The sequence below is a fragment of the Cygnus atratus genome, chromosome Z (assembly GCF_013377495.2).
Source record: "Cygnus atratus isolate AKBS03 ecotype Queensland, Australia chromosome Z, CAtr_DNAZoo_HiC_assembly, whole genome shotgun sequence".
Lineage (NCBI taxonomy): Eukaryota > Metazoa > Chordata > Aves > Anseriformes > Anatidae > Cygnus > Cygnus atratus.
In genome coordinates, this window is record NC_066396.1 from 56,097,541 (window position 1) to 56,111,351 (window position 13,811).

Genomic DNA, 13,811 nt, shown 5'->3' on the forward strand with positions numbered 1-13,811 from the left:
AGATGATGGTAGGAGTTGCTGGCAAGCTGAAATTCCTCCTCTGCCTGAGCAGATATGATCTTTCACATTTTACGGTAGTGATCATGCCCTAAAAGCCAGGAGCTATTCTCAAATAAATGCTATTCTGCTTTGCTTCAAAGTGACACCTCTGTCAAAACAAGGCCTTAGGTGCCTTGAAAGAGGCTTGACGCATACAACACTAGGTAGTTATTTCACCTCAGTTCAACAAACTTAACGTACTCAGTGGAGTCAGAGGTACTATTACAGACTGGCTTGAATTGTCTTCTGGAGGTGCTCATGGGTATCCTTCCATAGAGGTGGAACCTGGACATGCAGTTTTTGAACAGCTGATGTCAGTCAAAGTGAATCCAGGCCTGGTATGTAATGTTTAGATTCCCACCTAGGTCTCTACTCAGGGACCTACTTTTGCTAGAGACAAGCTAGATGACCCAGCACTTCCCACCTGGCACCACACTGATCTCCCATAAGTGAGCGATAAATCTTGGCCTCTGCAATCTTCACAGCTGTCAGGGCGAGAAAACCCTGATTTCTCTTCAAAACACACCTGAGGAAGGCAACAGTGGCACCACAAATAAATAAATAAATAAGCAAACAGATAAATAGAAGAAGAAGCAGCAGCAGAAGTCGGGGGACAAAAAGGAAAGTAGAGATTGTGAGCAGGATCATGGTGGGTAAGGCTTCTAATCTTGATTTTGGCCTTCAGTTCCCTGACCGCATTTTCCAATGAACAACACAAATGCTGTAACAGAGGTGTCTGCATAGGAGAAAGGGCTCTGTTTTCAAATTAGTGTGTTCTGTCTTTTAGGCTGTCCTCTGGTGTTTCTCATGCTGGCTCTGCTTTCTGCAGTTCAGCACTATATAACTGTTTTGCAGAAATAAGAACATTTTCAGTAAGTGAGATAGCCAAAATCCTTAAAAGCCCTGTAGCCAAATTGATAGATGATTTGCCTAAGGGATCTGTGCTAGGATTCCCAGTCTAAATTATGTAAAGAAAACATCTAAATAAAGGTTTTCTTCCTGTAGTGATCGTTATGCTATTGCTTCTGAGAGCAATAAATGGAGGCCCAAACTCACTTAGCTGTGAGCTCTGGTGGAAGAGGGCACTACTTCAGAGCTGGAGTTGCCCAGTCCCATGAGGAGTCACCCTGGCATTTCCTACTGGACAGCTTAAAGCTGCAAAGCCCTGCTGTGGATCCTGACCCTCAAAGTATCTCAGTTAAATGTCTGCTGGATAGCAGCACAAACCAAATCTCTGCATGCTATGCTTAAATCACTGCAGTGCCTCATGTAAGTGATTTTATAAATGTATGATGCAAGTGATTTTAAAAGCCAGTACAACCCTGAAATCATCGGAGATGCCTGAAATACAGCCAGTGTAAAAACTTGGTACCTGGGTTACACCTCTGCTGTGGGCTAACACCAGTGGGTGGCTGAGCCCCACGCAGCCACTTGCTCACTCCCCCCAGTGGGAAGGGAAGGAAAATTGGAAGGGCAAAAGTGAGAAAATTCATGGGTTGAGATAAAGACAGTTCAACAGGTACAAAAAAAAAATAATAATACAAAAAAAAAAAAATGGTGCACAATGCAATTGCTTACCACTGGCTGACCAATGTCCAGCCAATCTCCGAGCAACAGCAGTCTTGGCCAACTTTGCTACAAGTTTATATTGCTGATAATGACACCACATGGTACGGGACATCCCTCTGGCCAGCCTGGGCCAGCTGTCCTGGACGTGTCCCGTCCCAGCTCCTGGTGCACCTCCACCTTCCTTGCTGGCAGGGCAGCACCAGGAGCTGAATAGTCCTGGGCTCTGTCTGACACTGCTCTGAAACAACTGAAACAATCTGCAACAACTGAAACATCGGTGTGTTATCAGCACTGTTGTGGCCACAAATCCAAAGCACAGCACCATGACAGCTACAATGAAGAAAATAAATTCCAACTCTGACAAAACAAGCACAATCTGTATTTGATAAAAGTCCTTTAACTTGGCTCCCTTTCATAAGTCTCCCAGATGGCTGATCCAGCACCTGTCCTTTACCAGAATTACCACCCAACTTTTCCGTACCAGTCCACTTGGAAATACTTAAGACCTACATTCAAAGGCCAGTTTAGTGTTAAGGCATATCTCTCCAATTTTCTGTAGGTGGGATAGCATCTCATGTTGGAGGAATAATTCTCTCTCTAACCCTTAGTCTTTGGGTACTACTGTATCAGGAACAGCTGTGTGCAGGCTCTGAGGACTGCAGTATTGAGTCTAGGTGTCTAAAATCTTCAGTGATTAAAGGATGTAATCTCCATAAATCAACAAGCTCAACTTTGCAGATGGGTCTAGATTTTTCTCCTTGTTGTTCAATGCTGGCGGTTAGTTGGCTGGTAAAATTAGTTGCGGTACTTTTTCACTATGCAAGTTTAGATGAGTCATATACTGATGGCAGGATTTAATTAGAAGATGATAAATGGAAATGAAAACAATATGGGTTCAGTGGATGATTTCCCCAATCTGAAAAGTTTTCACAAAACTTTACTATTATTAAAGGAACAAATCAAATATTTATTTTGGTAAAGACATATGATTGCATGTAGCTTAAATAACATTAAGCAATGATACCACAGGCTAAATATGATCTTGATAGAAATGTATTTTTCCTGTTTTCACACATTAATTTCTCAAATTCTGAGTTGGCCTTATCCAACATAACTTCTTTTCTTGTGCTAAGATTAGAGAATTGTGTTTAAACCATATTTGCCAGCCACTTAGCTGGTAATTTTTTTTTTTTTTGCATTACTTTATTTACCATACCTGCATCTCTTTCACTCATTTATTAAAGCTAACTTCTGACAATAGAAGCCAGACAACCACACAGTGCAGCAATGATGCTCAAGACTGTAGTTCTGAGAGTGTTGTTCTCGCTGTATTCTTAATAGCTCTGTAGAGCATGCATAATGAGAAACTTTGAATAACTGTGTGAAACAGAGTTAGTGAAAGACAGGTTGGCAGCCATCCACCTGAACTTCCTTGCTTTTGACCACTTAGTAGAATATTAGAGTGTGTCCTTGGCAGTCTTCTAAAGCAACACCCAGGCTAGTAATCAAAAACAATATATCTATTGCCATTTTGAAGCTGGGATTTCAAGCATGAAGGAAAACCTCCAGTGAAGGCTGACAAATTCTTCTGAGGGATGGTGGCAAATGAGCTGTAAAAGATGACTCCTCCTCTTGGGACAAGCTTTATTCTGTTAGGTTATTATCATGTTGGGCTTGTTAATTTAATTTCTCTAGGGAATTTGCAAAATTTGCAACTGTATACAAAAATGTTTAAACAAGAGCTAGGAAGATCCAGAGATTGTGGCCTCATCCAAGGAATCACCTGAGATCCCCACCACCCATCTTCTGCCCTTATGCATGGGCAGTTCAAAGTCTGAACTAACCGTTAAGTAATTTTTGCAGCATCACTTCCACCACAGGGGTGACTCAGCTGGCCTTCTTGACACCTTGTCCTCTAGAGAAAAGGGTTTGCTGTGATATACAGGTGGCTGGTGGATTCGAAAAGCCTCAGAAAGATGAGGCTGTTGCACAAACCAAATTCTGTCTCAGATGGGGCTGGCCCTGGTCATGCCATTACATTAATGAGGTTAAGCTTTATAACCAAACTAATTTAAGATGATTTAGTTAAAAGTAGTTGAGAAGAAAAAATAAAATAAAATAAAAACATACTGGAACAAAACCAAAACAAACAAACAAAAATTAAAGAAAAGAAAACTTTGCAGTTTATTAATTAATTTAACAATTTCATTGATATGAGAAAAAATGACAGTATGAAAGGGGGCATTGCTTTGTAGAAAGCCGTGGAAAACAGGGTGTGTCAAAATAGACTTTTTCTGAAGTGCCTAGTGATACAGTGGGCAATTCTAATAAAATTAACTAAATAATTATAAGGTAATGGTAAATCTCCAAGCTCGGGGAGTTATCATGAGTGCATGCATGTCCTGCACTTCTGCCCTTCCAGAGGGTATCGGAGGGGCTCAGGTCCCCCATGGGGACCAGAGCTTATGGCTGTGAAGCTCGTTTCTGTTGTCTGAATAAGGATTAATCTACTACTTACTCCTGCTCAGATGGGCCATTACGGATATCCACCACAATATCACCAAGGTTGACCTGCCTACTAGCCTTGGCCCATAAAATCATCTGGCTCATCATCCATCCCTTGGAAGAACTCCATGCATCCCCACAGTTCCCTTATGTAAAGGACAAATCCCCATCTTTACCTTCTCAGCCTGTGCTTTCCAAAGAGCCATTATCCATCCAGTGCAGCATCAGTCATACGAGCTATCTCACCACATCTCTGTGTTCCCAGTCAGAACACACACCAGCAATCAAACACAGATTCCTCTTAATTCCTCCTGGTTTTTCCACATGCTGCGTGGATTAGTGTACAGAATGATGTCATGATGATTTTCCAGATGGTGTAATGATGATTTTCCAGAAAGCCTGTGAGACCTGTCCCCATTGTTCTGGCCTCTTGGCACTTCCTTGTTTGTGTGTATATGTTCGGGCTGATCACCTTTCTTCTGTTTTGTTGGTGTAAAGGTTTCTCCTGTCCACATCATCCTGCACCTTTTCTTCACCAACCCAGGCCACAACTTCCTCACTTGATTGTGTCATCATCTCCCTCCCTTGCTGTTCCTAATCTAAAGCTCTCCTCACCAGTTTGGCCAGCCTTGACAGACCTGACAAGCTTTTGCTACATTAAGTTTTGCTACATTAAGTCAGGAGGGACTTTGATCCTCAAAGATGGTCCTGCAGTCATGAAAGATGAAACCCTGCTGTTGACACCACCTGCAAAACAGCTGTTGGCCTGCAGGGTCCATCCACTTCTCCTCAAGCTTTTCCCTGTCACTGGCATGACAGAGGAGACACCACTGGGCCATGGTGCCCTTACCTCTAGAGCCATGGAGTCACTGGTGCTGTGCTTCAGGTCTCCCCGACTGCATCACTGGTGCTCATGTGGACAGGCAGCAGGGGAGAGCAGTCCAAGGGCCAGACAAGCTTTGGTAGCCTCCCCGCAATGTACCAGTCCCAGACTTTGGCAAAGAGCAAACCTCCCTTGACCTTGGCCTAGGCCAGGTCAGCAGCCAGGGACCTCTGCCGCCAGAGCAAGGAGTTTCCCACTGTGGCCACCTCCTGCTGGTGCTGCTCTGGGGGGTCAGGCACAGCCAGCTGTGGCTCTTTGCTGGTCACAACTCTCAGCCCCTCATCTGCTACCAATGAACCTCCTCTGTCAGTGCAGACCTGCAGGTGGGACAGAAGACCTCTCCTGAGACCTAAAAGACACCAGTTTCTAGACTTTGCCCTCTTTGCAGTCTCTATTTCCCACACCAATCTGCACAGACTCAGCTTGCCCCCTCTGCATCTCGGAGAAGCTGTCACATCCCTTATGGCTACTTGGACGTGTGATTATGTGAAGTCAGGCAGAGGCTAACATGGATGAGAGGCACTGCCCTAGGCCCTAAGATTTGTAGATAGCTGGAAAGACTCTCCTTTTCTCTTTCTGTCTTTTGTTCATTTTCAGATACCTTAAGAATAGCATGGTGCTATCATGATGTTATCCAGATCCATGACAAAAGCTCCATCCACTTCTTTTAACCATGAGCTGAAACATTCACTTCAAAGGTCTTCTCCTAGACTATTATTCTTTGCTCTCTCTTTTCTTCCTTTTTCCTGATGCTGTAAGCTTTCCTAGAAATATGCATTTTAAGCAGTGCAGTCAGAAACAGCCATGATGACCTCCCTGTATTTGTTCCATAAAGATCATTTTAGAATCTGACTATTTTTTCATAGGGAAAATAAAACGTGTCTCACATCATAGACTAGAAGGATCCAAAATTAATTGTGCCAACTGTCTCATTCTCAAATTTTCAATGCTGGAATTAATTTTGGGAAGATTAGTCCCTTCTGAAACTCAAAATTGAGCTAATATATGTAATTTACATATAACTTAGATTTGAGAGAAATGAACAGACCACAGGAAATATCAAAATATCACCTGTTAAACTGAACTACTCACAAAGGTGAAAATAAATACAAAGAACCTTATGGCTAATCATCAAAAATGTTTAATATCTAATAAACAATCAAGCATCCCCAATGCTTCAGAAAAAAAAAATCATCCTCATTAAAAGTACTCATGGTAGTGTATTCTTCAAAATTACTTATCATTGACAGTAAGTTTAGAAAAATCACTATTTAAGATTTATGTATGATTGTTCATGCAAAAGTCTGTAGCAAATTTCTTTTAACCATTAAGTTTTCCCACCTATGCCATCTTAAAACCTGGAACCTTGATGCAAATTTTCTGTAGAGAGCATTTCAGCTCATTGGCTGCCTAACCCAGCTGGCCATGCACCTCCCTCTAGTGGCTCAGGCTGCTTCCCTGAACGTCTGGCAAGAGATGGAACATCCTCTTCCCCCTCCATCTTCTACACAGGATGAAAAATGAAGCCCTGATTATAAAAACATATCTCTAATTTATGAGAAGATTGAATATCAGAATAAGGCAGAAAAGAAAGTATGCACTGTTACATAGACTACATGATTCAAAATTAATTTATAAAATAAAATGAAATGAAGCTTAATAAATAAAACAGTTTGCACTTCAGGCAGCACTTTCTGATTAGCAAATAGTGCAATACTCTCTGTTCACTCACATAAACTCTCCATATTTTCATTTTCTAAAATCATGTTAAAAGACAAAAGTAAGAGCAGCTAGTATCTAAAGAATGATTGCAAAAGCAACAAAGTATTTGAGAGACCTGAAATTACAAGCAAACATTTACAGTAGCCTCCACAGGGCTGTTTCATGGTCACTTTTGTCAGGGGAAAAATGACTGAAGAAATGAGAATCCCTGAGAACCTGTCTTTTTAGACATGTTCCAGTTAATTAAGCTGACATGCTTTATACACCGTATGCATAGTACAGTAACTTGTACTTATTTTGTCTGAATTGACTGTCAAAGCAATTACTTTTAATATAATACAGAATATTTGGTGTAAATGGAGAGCACCTCACTATCTCATTAAAATCCTTACTCAATAAGCTAAAAGCTCCTAACACAGCAGGTACCATGGCATACCTTTTTGTACTCCTGTGTGGGAGACACGGATTGACTCTGAAAGCACTGGAATTGGCACAGAGAGGAGAGATGTGATGTCCCTGCACCTGTGGGAGGCAACAACATCACAAGACATACGCAGGCTTGGGGGTGAAAACTTTCCAGTGCAGCTCTGCACTCTGTCACTGCTTTCCCTAAGGGAGAGAAAACTATGTCTACGTTAGCAAGTCATGCAGCATGGTAGGAGTGGGTTTGCAGAGCAAAACCTCTGGAATTGAGGACCTCACACCTTGAGAAGGAGATCATATCTGCCAGGTTTTGATCTGGTCTGGTGGCTTGTCTGCTCAGAAGGTGTCTTCCCCTTTGGCTGCATCTGCAATGAACCTGTCCTATGCAGAGGGAAACTGCTTTACAGTGTAAATCAAAGTGCAGAAAATGAAAGGGATAAGGAAATCCTCTTCAAAAACGAACGCCTTGCCAAGTTAAAATCTGTTGTAGATGCATGGGATGCGTACTGAGTATTCTCCATTTTCTGGAATCTTCTGTACACCCACAGCAGAAACATCAGGCACCTGGCTCTGAGAGTCTGAGAATGGTGACCAAGTTTATGTGGTTAAATGGGTATTATGTCAGTATAATTACTAACTTGTGGGTGTTGTGGATATTTATCTATCTGAGTGCTAGACTTTCCATCGATGACTATAGAGCAACTTCTTCCATGGATAGCTGAAATTCAGGTTTTACACAGTGTCTCTGGAACAATTATTTTAGTGCTAGTTTCCCAGACTTTGTGTCTGCCTTACAAGCAGGTTCAGTGTTTGGAAAAGGTGGAAAGATTTGAGGCTCTACAGGTTTACCATGTCATCACACTCCCAAAGCAGATGGAAGATGCACTAGAATAGTCAGCCACAATGTTTAATGAGACCACAACTAACTAAGAAAATGTTTTCCACAGATGATAGACTACATAGCCTCGAAGTTACTTACTCTATCACTCTGTGTAGTTGTGTCATCTGGGAATACCAGGGTGTATTTACACTATGTGGGACACTGACAAGGCCAGTACCTGGGTGCTCTTGTGTTTATTTTTGAGATTACATTCCATTGTGTTCCTTCTTTACAACAGACAGGAAGAGAGAACCAAGGGATGTTTGTGGCTGTTTCACATTTGCTCTCTCACAGACACTTGCGCAAGAGCTTGAGTTGTCCTCATGACCATGACAGGTGCTTCTGTTCAAAAAAAATTGCAAAAAAGAAATTTTGTCTGAACAACACTGGTGCATTGGCATTCTGAAGCTGAATTCTAAACTTTTTGTTTAATTTAGTGCTCAAATTTTGGTATGTATGTGAAAAAGAGAGGAAGACAATTACACACAAGTCCCTGCCATGGAGAAATAAGACCACATCTGTCCCAAGTTGTTCATTTCCAGAATTTTCAAACTTATGCATAACCCAAACAGTTCTCCCTTAATATGCCTGCTTTTAGCTTTCTCATTTTGCATCTCACTTCTGCTGAAAAAAATTATTTTTAAGCAAAGAACCAGTGAAAAGATTTGGGTTAATAATCGGAATTCCCACAAACTAGCAATTTTTCAGTCAATCGAATGAGCACGTTCCACCTCCCTGCCTACCAAGTAGGATCCCCTGGCATCAGCTGTGCTCGTCTTCCTGCTGGAACCTGAGGCCCTGCTTTGAGAACTCTTGAATGAGCTCAGATATTAAGTGAGAAGGGCCAAAGTAAACAATAAGATACCCACATTAAAGTATTTTGGTGCTCAAAAACAGTGGTTGTTAATGACATTTCTACTATCTAATATGTGTCTCATGACCCCTGCTGTTATCTTGGAATAATACCAGCTAATCTCACAAAAAATACATTTTTAAGTGTTTGCAATAGTAAACTGAATGCATCATAGTGTCCCTGAGAAAAAAAATGATTAGATTTGAATTCGGTGATCATATACTGAATGATGATAAAATAAAATAAAGTAAAATAAAATAAAATAAAAAATAGAAATAAAATAAAATAAATAAAATAAAATAATAAAATAAAAAATAAAATAAAATAAAGTAAAATAAAATAAAATACAATAATAAAATAAAATAAAATAACATAAAATAAAATAAAATAAAATAAAATAAAATAAAATAAAATAAAATAAAATAAAATAATAAAATAAAATAATAAATATATATCATGTGGTATTTTTCATGTTCTCTCCATCATGAATGAAGTGGACTTCCCTACAAAAAAATAGTTTGGTACTATTTGGTCATTAAATTTGCATCATCAGGATTGTATAGAAGACTCTGAATTAAGGCTCTGCAAGCACACTTAGTTCTGGAATGTCCAAACATTTAAGTTTGGACATTTGCAGTTATGCAAATGTCAAGTTACTCTTACATACCTGTAAAAGAAATTGAAAATATTCTTATCAAAAATATTCTTACTTCAGTTTTGAGTCCTTACTATGTAAAAGAAATTATTACTTTTTTTTTTTTTTTAAGTGCTAAATTCTCAGTCCACAATTTTTTATTCTATATGTTTTATTACACTACAAACCTCTATATAAAATCTTTGGATTACAAATGGAAAAAGAACTTACTTATAGTTAATGTAAGCAAATTTCAAATAAGTAATTTCAAAGTATTTTTGAAATTATGGAAATATCACTTTTGTTTTTAATAATATGGTATGTTTTGAATTTTATACTTAAATAACATCGTGTTCTCCCTAGTAGAATAACTTTCTACCTAACTGCAAGAGTGATCCTTACATACAAATATCTCAAAAATACTCAAAAATTTAAAAGCAAATTGGATAAATTGAAATGCAATCTTTAAGATGTATCATACTTTTTTTTTTTTTTCCCAGTACTGTAATTTGAAAGAACATAAATAAACAAAAATCTAGTTGCTCTGTTATAGTTTAGGAGACACAATGGGAGAATATGTGGAAAGAGTTTATTTTCACTTGTATTCAAGATTAGGGTGTTTCTCTAGAATTTTAAAACTGCAGAAAGACAGTCATCTTTGTGATTTTCTGCAGCTACATCATTGGACTTCACAAAGGTAACTATTTCAAAAGATGATAGACATACCTGCAAACTGATAATTTGGCATAATGTCCCTTTTATTTAATTTTATATTTTTTCTAATAATCTTGTTATACTCTTGTTGGAGTGTAAATATTATCTCTCTTTTTATGAATTCACTTAGTCAAAATAGTATGTGGAAGTCTGCATTGTCAAAAATATCACACCAGATAAAATTGCTCCATATACATTAAAATCTTGCCTTGAACATGCAGGACCTTCAGGGCAAATTATCTGTTAGCTAAAGGATGTACACTCTGAACATCCCTATCTCTCTCTCTCCAATTACTGGCTAGAGATTGTCCTAGTGGAATATATTTGAAGGGAAAAACACAGTTTTAAAACACTAAACTGAAGGAAGCAGTGATTCATTTACATTTTATTTTATTATTTTATTATTTTTTATTTTATTTTATTTTATTTTATTTTATTTTATTTTATTTTATTTTATTTTATTATTTTATTTTTAATTAAAGCTCATAATGAGGTATCTCTTTCCTGAACATGTTTCCTTGCATCAAGGTTAATGAATGACTGGTTCCTAACTTGTCAGATATAATTATCTGGAATTTGACATGACTTAGTGAACCCTCAAGATCTTGGGAGGTAAGGTTAATTTTCTAGCCCTGATTACTTTCATGAGAAAAAAAAAAAAAAAGTGAGAGAGACTGGATTAGAACTCACCTTTCTAGGTTTATGGTTTTGATTAACCTCAGTGAGATAAAAGTACAGTTTTCTGTTGGCAATCTTTTAAAACTGATATCCTCCCTATTCCATTCTCCAAAGAGAACGTATCTGCAGATTTCATTACATGAAGAACAAGATCAAATCCCCAAAACCTATTTTTATATTAAAAACAAAACAAAACAAAACAGAACAAAACAAAACTGTATTTTGTATCAACAGCTTCTTTGTAAACAGTGCCAAAAAGGGAAGGAGCAGACAGTTCCAGAAAAATGAACTGAAAGGCCTTGGACTTCTGACAGCTTTATTATGGATGCTCAGCGCCCTGGTAGCTGTGTGTATTGCTCAATCATTAACTACATTTTGTGGTCCCAAAATTCACAGGACCTAGCTCTTAATTTTGATACTGATAGACATAGTTTCACAGAATATAATCTTAAGTATTTCAGAACTTCTAAAGTAACATTAAATTGAGCTTCACTTAAGAGAACAATGATTACATAAGCTCACAAATACCAGAGCTTCAAAGTTATTTTTTCCTTCTCTGTGGTGTGCAAGCAATGTTAAAGAAACATTTGATAATGTTAATTGGGCTGTGCACTACAGGTACAGTCACCTATCAGCACCAGGGTTAATACCAACCAAAGACAGTAGACAGTTTTAAATGATGAGCAAGAAGATTCTTTTCCAAATGTTCCAATTACTTCAGCAAGTACTAAATTTATTGCAATTAAATCTCAGTGGAGGTCTTTGAGTGCAGGAGTACAAAAACCTCTTTAATTCATTTATTGCATGTGATCAGATCTGTTTTTCTGACACAGGTTGTTTATTTTCAGAGAAGAAAGACTTAAAAACTGAGCTTGCTGAAAAACCTGTGACAAATAAAATATTCATCTTTTGCAAATTAATAACTCCAAGTATGTTCTTTGGGCTTCACCCTGAGTGTATGAACTCAAAACGGATGTGTATACCTTCTTCTAACAGGACCTAAAGTTTATGTTTTAAAATCTCTTGAACTCTTTCATCAGAGATTTCCGTATGGCTTTAATAATTATTCGTTTTTTCAGATCACTTTCAGTGAAGGTCAGGAAACATACTTTCACAGTAGCTCCTCTTACAATGACAACATTCTAATTTTAGTATTTCACCCATCATCAAGCTACTCTGACAGTCTGCTAAACTGTCAAAAACAGGGCTATTGCAACATTAAAACTCCTTATTAAAACTCTGTGCCCTGGAGCACTCTGGTTTAACCAGTTCTAGCAGTTTTGCCAGTTCCTTGTTAACAGCTTAGGAACAGACTTGCAGCACACCACATTTTTAGCCTGACAGATATTACAGCGAGCCCCCATCTTAGCTGTATGAACTTAGATCCAAGCTCTTCCTTAAGCATTTCCCAGGAACACAGCACACAATCCAGAATACATGTTCCCTTGGGATGTCCTCTTGTTCTCTTTGAAAACTTCCTCAGTAGCTTTTGGTAAACAGCGATAAGGGTTTACAAAATCCTCAGGGAAATGAGAACTTGAACTTGGGCTTTCATTTTACAGGGATGCACAGGTTTTGCCAGCTGCAGCAGCCAGCCTGGAGTGAAAGTAGGAGCTGGCTAGTGATAGAAACAGCAGCGTGTTCCAAAAATGAAACTGCAGGCTATGAAGACGAGGGCACTGCATTGGAGGCTTTGGGGAAAACCAATTGGAGTGTGCAGTTGGCTTCTGTAGAAAACTGAAATAGAGCTGGGGGCAGATCGCCATGAGGATGGCTTTCATTCTTTGTCCCTGGTGTGGACTGACAAAAATATATGGTGAGGAACTCTGAAGGTGAAGCAGCGAGCTGAGGATTTGGGCTGAGAAAATCAAGGCCATCAGTGCCAGACTGGGCTGGGATACTTCAGGTTGGGACAGCAGGGTCAGAGGGGCTGGCAGCATCTCAGGGCACCATCTCTGGGCTGGTACCCTAGAAAAACATGCTCACCAGACTCCTCTCCCCCACAGAGTATTGCCAGGCCCCCCAGCCTGGCATGGGATCATCATTCGTCCAGTAATGCCCTCCTTTCTGTTGTTACGAACATGGTACCTCTAGCTATGAGAGAACAATTGTTCCCAGCTTCCACAATTAGAAACACCAATTTGCTCAAATTTACGATTAATATTTTTGGCAGAAAATACTAAACAGGAAAAGATTTCATATGGCCTTAGTCACTAAAGCGTATTTTCACTGGCTTTCATTTGCAAAATTCACACAAAAAGGCACTATGTGGTATTAAAGGTTTGCAAATCAATTCCAGAATAGAAGTACTGCTAGGCTGATTTTCTCGGCAAGAATGTGACATTCTGTGGTCTGCCAGCCAGATCTGGCCTATGGTCCATTCGCTGTAGAATTCTTTACCAGATGCCCTTTAAATGTGGCCCAAGATTCATCTGTACATAGCATGATTTTTTTTGTGGCAGTCTGTGTCCTGCTGTCCTTTTCCCAAAGTGCTGCGGAATCTTCTGCAGCCAAGTGGTGGGCAAATCTATTCATTTCTTCTTTATATCATCTTCTACAATCATTGCAGAAGATAACATATGCTCCCAGGAACGCTTTAAGAGGATTGGGTAAAATAGACATCCATTGACTGTCTACTGATACATCTTTTGTATGTACAATGTACATCTGTGGTAGTCCCGTGATGGAAAAAAACCAGGTGTACAGAAACTTCCACATGATGCCACATCACTGACTGTGACTGAAGGTTGTGGAATGCTTGTTCCAGAAATGTTAAGCAGCTAACCAAGGTTCAGCTACTTCATATACAATTTAAAGATATTAATGTAGACCATTGCATAGCTAGCTGTACTACTACTACTACTACTACAGTAGTGTAACAGATCAAGATTGGACTAAGTAGGTTGGGGTT